This window comes from Calypte anna, chromosome Z (assembly GCF_003957555.1).
Source record: "Calypte anna isolate BGI_N300 chromosome Z, bCalAnn1_v1.p, whole genome shotgun sequence".
Lineage (NCBI taxonomy): Eukaryota > Metazoa > Chordata > Aves > Apodiformes > Trochilidae > Calypte > Calypte anna.
In genome coordinates this window covers 46,496,992-46,504,324 of record NC_044274.1, presented here as the reverse complement: position 1 = coordinate 46,504,324, position 7,333 = coordinate 46,496,992, and the positions used below count along the sequence as shown (strand labels likewise).

At 41.9% G+C, this 7,333-nt stretch overlaps 1 long non-coding RNA gene across 3 annotated transcripts in view; it reads left to right on the top strand.

The window, feature by feature from the left end:
• Positions 1 to 624: 624 nt before the first annotated feature.
• LOC115599879 overlaps positions 625 to 7,333 on the top strand; it is a 36,215-nt gene continuing 29,506 nt past the window's right edge. For all 3 annotated transcript variants that reach the window (XR_003988658.1, XR_003988659.1, XR_003988660.1), the window contains exons 1-2: positions 625 to 733; positions 1,357 to 1,485. This is a non-coding gene — a long non-coding RNA (uncharacterized LOC115599879). The remainder of the gene's footprint in view (positions 734 to 1,356; positions 1,486 to 7,333) is intronic.

The following is a 7,333-nucleotide window of genomic DNA, read 5'->3' as shown; positions in this document are numbered from 1 at the left end:
TACTTTGGTTTTCCACAGCTCAGTAAGGCAAGCTCTGTTCAAGCTCTGTCCCTCAAGCTTGCGCTCGCTGTCCCAAGGCCCTTTTGCTTCACTTTAGCTCCGCTTCCACCTCAGAGCGGCTCACTCTGCTCAGGGCAGACGTAAATTTGTAAGAAGAAGCCCTTGTTCGCAACAGGGACCCGAGCGAGGGGACAGGGAGGGCATAAAGCAGCCACCATTGGCACAAGAGAGGTTCCCCTTCCCGCACTTACACCCCCCCGGCGCCCTCTCCAGCGCCTAGGCGGGAGGCTGCCGTCTCCGTCAGCTGCGCCGCCGACAGCCTTACCCCGGGACGGCTTCCCTGGGGTGGGGGATATCCTGCCGCAGCGGGCAGGTGCCGAGGGGACGCCAGGGACGTTTCCCCCTCCCGACCCCCCAACCCCGGGAGTAGCAGTGCCTCTGCGTGTGTAAGCCGTCCGACCGCCGAACACCGACGCGCGATGACGCAGCAACAGCGTCGCCTCCCCCTCCCGCCCCGCCCGCCCTTCCCCCTCAGCTCCCCCGCTCCGGAGGGCGGGGCGGCCGCGCAGAGGCAGTGGGCAGAGCGGGGCTGAGCAGAGCGGAGCCGGGCTGGGCACGGCGGGGCTGGGCACGGCGCTGCCGCCGCCGCGTGCCCCGGCGCCGTGCATGGAGAGGGAGCGGGCTCCGAGGGCCAAGCCGCCTGCATACGCCGGACTGCCCCGCCACCGCCGGGGTGAGTGGGCCCGGCGCCGCCCGGGACGGGGTGCGTGTCGGGGGGTGGCCGGGGTGGCGGCTGCACCTCGGCGTGTCCCGTTCCGCTGACGGGAAGCTCCGCCGGCCGGCTCGGAAGCTGCCTCTGGCGGCCGCCCCTCCCCGGCACCCCCTTACCCCCCCTTCCCGGCGTGCGAGTGCGGGCGGACGAGAAGGCGGGGGTGCGCGGCGGGGCTGGCGGGCAGCGCTCGGCGGGACAGCCCGCCCCGCTTTCGGCCGTACCTGGGCAGGGAGAGGGGCAGGAGGGCTCCCGGTCGGCACGGAAGACCCGTCTGGTGCGGCGATGCGCTCTCCCCTCGCCTAAAGCGTGTTCCCCTGAGACTGCCCCGGAGCAGGTCGGACCTAGCCGGTGGGGGACCTGAACTTCCTCGAGAATAGTTACTTGTGGTGTCTGAAAAAATTACAGGAAAATCACCTTCTTGCAGTACGAGGGCAAACGGTCGCAGAAGCGTCTCTGGCTTCTCTCTCTCTGTGCTGGATTTGCTTCTGGGCTGGGAAACGTTCCCTTAGTTAGGGGTTATGAATTAATGACTTGTATTTATTTTCACAAAAGGTTATGTATATAATTTTGTTGTTGTTTTTCAGAAAAGGATTGCGGCTAAAACTTCTGGAGAATTATTTTTTTTTGTTTGTGCAACTAGAGTCTCATTAGAGCCCACTGATTAGCTTTGTCTTCAAGAAATTTCCCCTTCTCACCTTTGCAGTCTGGAAGAGGTGAGAAAATAAAAGCTTGCTTTGCTTGTTTGTAAATTATTTCTTGCCAGAGAGACACTGACTAAACTCTTTGGTTGCAGAGCAGAGATAAACATAATTGAGAAGATTTTTACAGCTATTCATGAGTTCAAATGTGATTTTGTTCTTTTGGTTAGTTTAATAGTGTTTCTGACATCTTAGCCCTGCATAGCTTCGCAGTTTCTCAACTACTTCTCCACTGCTTCTACAGTCAGTAAAATTTAATATGCATGTAGCTTAGGTGAGAAATAAATATTCCTAAAGTATATATTTCATGGAAAATCGATATTGACAATGAGATTGTGGAGAGATTATGTTCACTGTTAAAAAGAGTAGTTTGGATCAGTTCTATGGATTAACTTTCTCTTTCCCCCTGCCCAGTCTTTCTAGTAATAGATATATGGCCATAGCATTGTAGTGATGTTCCTCGAGCATACCCCTACATCTTGACTGCTTAGATCTGCTGACAGTTCTTTGATCATTCAGTAGGAGGATCACAGCAGCCACAACTGTCTTTTGCTCGATGAGAATGAGTCCTGAGTAACTTGTTGGTGTAATTGGAGTATTTTGTACTAAACAGCTTCCTTATGAATAGGTGGTATGAAGAACTTCAGAATCATAGGGACTTTAAGCAGTGGTGTGCCTTCCAGAGCAGTCTTAAATCTGAGCTATTTACAGAGTTTTTCATTTTTGTAAGTGTTGATGTCAGCAACATAGGGAAGTACTGTTTGGAGCTGGGAGGGGAAGTTTTAATGAACAAGAAGCTCACGGAATGCAGAAAATAGTTTGGCATTGTTGTCGATCAGGTCAGAGTGACTGGAACTGCAGAGTGAAAAAGGAAACTGCTGTTATGTCTCACGTGTAGCTGCTGCGAGTGGTGATTGGGCTAATAAAAAACAGAAGTTGAAACCTCTGTAGAATAACAGTTGTCAGTATTGTTGGGATTAATATTATGCATGACCACAGAATACTGGTAAAGTGAATGTCACTGCCATCTTCTACTAACAATGGCACCTTCTTGCTGAAGTTGAAAGAAGAGCAGTTTATCAACATGGTTTTCATTTTTGAAACAGGTTTCTTTATCTTAGCTCTTGGGCATTTTTACAGTGTGACAACAGAAAGCTAAGTGATGATATTTGCACTTACAGGAAATAGTGTGGCATCTCAGCTGAAACTTCAAGTAGGCAATAAAGAAGATTCAGAAATATAGCAGTATTACACAGGAACATTAATTATAAGGTGTTAGTTATGGATAAAAAAGTAACTACTATTGAAAGTTACAAAACTGTCATTGAAAATTAACATAATTAACCATGCAATAATTAAAAAAATAATACTGTTTTGAAAAATATCTGATGTGGAAGACGGAAATCAAAACCTTGTGGCTTTTTAAATAAATAACTAGGTCTTTGAGTAAAAGGTTGAACTAGATGGCCTCCCGAGGTGCTTTTCAACTGGGATTATCCTATCCTAAAACATTTATCCTGTTACAGGCTACCATTTCTAACACCCCCTCTTCTTTTATACCTGGTTTACAAGCAAATATTAACACTCTTATTAGGCAATACACAGTTATATTTTTTCCATTTAACTTAATAGAGCAGCTCTTTCCAAGTCTGTGATTCTGGCTCTGCATTGATTTCAGTGGATTTCATATGGATTCATATGTCCACCCACAAGGCTCTCAGCATGAGCCCAGTAAGATGACTAACAGGAGTCAGACTGGCAAGATCTGAGTCAACACTTGAGCTCATGCTTTCCTTTGTATTCCTCCAATTTGCTTTGGCTGTGTTTCCTTTATCAGAAGGTAAATTAGGAGCTCTCTTTCATTTCTGCGGATGAGATTTTGCAGGTTATCCCATGAAGTAGATACGTCTTTATGGAGACTTGAAAACAAAACCATATTTAAACAATGGAGTTTCTGTATAGTATTTCTGCTTGAAGAACACTAAATCAGTTTTATTTGCTTTTTGCTGCATACTGTGTTGATCTGCAGACTACATTGTATCTCTCACTTAAACAAGTTATGCACCCTGCAATACAGTGGGGGCTGCGAGGTGCCAAAGATGTCGAAGTTACCTCATTGCTGTTAGTTGCAACCTGTGAGGTGCTGGAAGAAAAAAAGGTGATGATTCACTCCCTGCTTAGCCCTCTCTGGGTTATGCAGTACTGAATGCAGAGAGATCTGGTTCACATGATATAACCTACTTGGGTTATCATGGCTGATATGATCTTTGAAAATAATTCCTAGCCTGCTTCCTGTCCTGTTGGCTTTCCTAGAAAGTAAATTTCTGTAGAAGAATTATCTAAGTACATCTTGAGTACACACATAGAGTGACTTGCCTGGAAGAAAACTGTCCCGTGTAGTTTTCATTATGAAGTAACTGTGTGATACGGTAAATTTAAATCTTCAAATCTGACTTGTAGGGGAAAAAATCTAATGTGGTGGAGCCAACTATTGTTTAAAAATCACTATAATCATTGTTTATCATACGAGTTGTCTCTGTTTGACAGTGACTTCTGCAGCAGTATTACATTGTTGCTTTTGTTGCTAGTAGATTGCTTTTTAGTCATGGTCAAACATTTCCTGGTATTAGGAGGAGAGGCATTAGCTTTTTTTTTTTTTTTTTTTTTTTTTTTTTTTTTTTTTTTTTCCCTCCAATTTTTCTCAGCCTCTGTTCCTTCTTCTGGTCTTTTTTCTGTTCTCTGTTGTTTGTGTTTTGTTATTTCTTTTTTTTCCCTCTAGGATCTTTAGTATTTGTTCGTAGATCAGATGAATTTATGAATTGGTTCTGGTTTTTGTGTTTTCTGGGATGTCACAAAAGACAGTATTTGAGGTGAAACAAGAATTTTTTTTTATATACCATTCTTTGTTCGTTGGAACATTTTGTTTCTTGTGTTGTGTGTGCCTGTATGGTTATTTTGTTTATCTGCTTACATTTGACTTAAAATTCAATGCCTTGTGGCTGCAGTATATTATTTCTGGAGGTGTTGGTTTGTTAGGTTTTTTTTAATTTGTTGACATCAAATTTTATGTCTTGTGTTTTCTAGCTTGACTCTCTATTCTGATCCTGCTCAGGTATCATGTTACCTTGTTATTACTAAAGTTGTTTGTGGTTGTTGTTTAATACTTACTAGGTAGCAGCAACATTTATTCAGCTCCAGCCCTAGGTGATAGAACTAGACTGTTCTATGGACTTGTTAAATTGAAGTTTTACTTAGGCTGGGACTTTGAAAGTGCTTATAAGCTTGCGTAAATACATGTAGTGTAGTATTTCTTGTTCTGTGTGCTTACCTATGTAGAAAGTTTTCTAATATTTACCTCCATTCTTTAACTATGTGTTGTTCCTGATGTAGTATTTTTTATTGACAGTCTAGTGGAGCTATCTTAGCTGATACTCTTTATTATTTTGTTTTTGTGCTTGAAGCAGTTGCAGTAGATTTCAGGTATTAAGAAAGTGTTTTACAAGTGTTTTAAATAAATAATATATGTGTTCAGACAGTTGTGGTTGAAGTTACTTGCATTTATAACTCGGAGGTTAAAAATTTTTTCTTTATGTGACTTTACTGGTTTTAATGATTTGGGGTTTTGGACCCTTTAGTAAGAATAATAATCAGTTGAAATCAGTTTGTGAGACTTTTTTTATATGCAGAAACTAAGTCATTCTGTTTCCTATTAACAGGGCATGGGGACAAGAACTGAGATTTTTTGGTTTTTACTATTTTAGAGTATGTAGACATTTCTTAGTTGAGCATTGATACTTTGCATATATAAAATGGATCTTTAAGAACATGCCTAGTATGGTTTGTAGGGGCATTTTCTGTCTTTGTTCTCCATTAGTCTTGGTTAACTAGTAGGATTTTGTAGTAATGAGTAAAATGTTTATCATTCTTTGATGTGTAGTACTACAGCCTGGGTTCTCAGCACTGTTAGATATTTTTAAATTAATAGACTTGATCTTTCTCCATGTAATATACAGTAATTTTACTAGACATATTTCTCAAAAGAATTTTTAGAGGACTCAGTTGCTTCAGTGCATTTACTTGGGAGCTCTGTTAATTTCAACATGAAATTATGGGGCTGCTTATGTGGAGTCAGCTATAGAGATAAGGCTACAGCTGGCCCCTGAGTTTTGCTGAATGTGATAGGTAAAGCTTGACTATGAAGTAATGCAAGACTATATGAGGACAAAGGTTATTGGAAACAATTTTCAATAAAAGAAGGGGTTTTGAGTGAAAAAGGTGCTTCGGAAACCTATTACATTTTTCAAATAATACAGGAGGCTCTGAGGTTATAAAGACAAAAGCCTCTTAAAATACAGCTTTCAATTAAAAGGTTCATGTTGGAGGATGATGTTCAGAAAAAAATAGCAAGTCTCTTACCTGTGGAATAGTTGGTGTACTGCATACTGATGCAGGCAATATGGGCCAGCAAAAAATGTTTGCTGTTGCATCGTTTCTTAGTTGTAGGGAATTCTGATGTGCTTCACTGCTAGGTTGCTGGTTCTGAAAAAGGTAGCAATACTGCATTATGTTTGTTCATAAGTTAACTATAATAGAATTACAAGATACAGTGATCCCCATCTCTCTCTGTACTTCACTCTGAAACAAAGCAGGAACAGTTTGCCAAAGTGCAATGCAGAATCGAAAGCGTTCTTACTCTAGTCCTACCGTCTGCAATGGTAGAAAAGGCAAAATGTTACCCTCAGAAATGGAGGGAGAAAAGGGTTGAATAAAGGGAAGGCTTTCAAACCTTTCCCTGCAGTTGAAGGAATCAAAATTGGACTCGAAGTCAAACCATTCCCATTTTATAGGTTGCATGAAGACTACCAAGAGGACTAGTGAACCTGAAACCTTGCACATTCATCAGGTTTATTATCAAACTACTAAATACATTTCCTTTCAGTGGGAAATGTAAATCACATGGGAAGAACCAATTCTGGAAATGTTAACTAGCATTTCTGATATTGTTGCTGGCACTGGTTTGCCATACTGACAATACAGGTTCTCTAGATTCTTTTTTGTAATAGAACTGTAGAATGCTTTTGGCTGGAAGGGACCTAAAGATACAGTTCTAAGGCCCCTGCCATGGGCAGGGACATCTCCACTAGGCCAGGTTGCACTAAGACTCATCTGATGTGGCACTGAAACCTCACACTAAAGAGTTTCCTCCTAATACCTAATCTAAATCTACCCTCCTTCAGTTAAAACTGTTACCCCTTGTCCTATCACTATGTGCTGTTATAAAAAGCCCCTCCCCACCTTTCCTGTAGGCCCCATTCAAGTGCTGGAATAGGGTGTCTGTGGAGCCTTCTTTTCTCCAGGCTGAATAATCCCAACTCTGTCAGCCTGTCACCATAGGAGAGGTGCTTTTTTGAACCACTGGAACTTTTATTTTAATATGGAATATATTACAATCACACGATAATATGTACATAGAAATGCCTTTGGTTTTTATTATCTTATGAAGTCAGATTTAAGCCAGTTCTACAAGACTGTACTCTAAATGAATTTCAGATTACTTGTGTGAAATTTGAATGCCCACTTCTGTGTATGAAGATCTGTGTTGATACACAGTTTTTAAGCAGCAGATTTATTTTTACTCTAATGACAAATGATTTATTGTGTATAGTTTTCAGGCTTCTGCACTGAGTAAAACAGTGACAGTCTTTTGAGTTTTGAACAGAGAAAGAATTTTGGCCTTTCTGTCAGGAAATGTAAAAGATAAAGTCCCAGAGATGTAAGAGTAAGATAGAAGTAATACTTTCATGATGTATGTTAAGTGTCCTCTTAAACTGTCTCTGGCACACAAGATGTTTCTTTTCTTAAC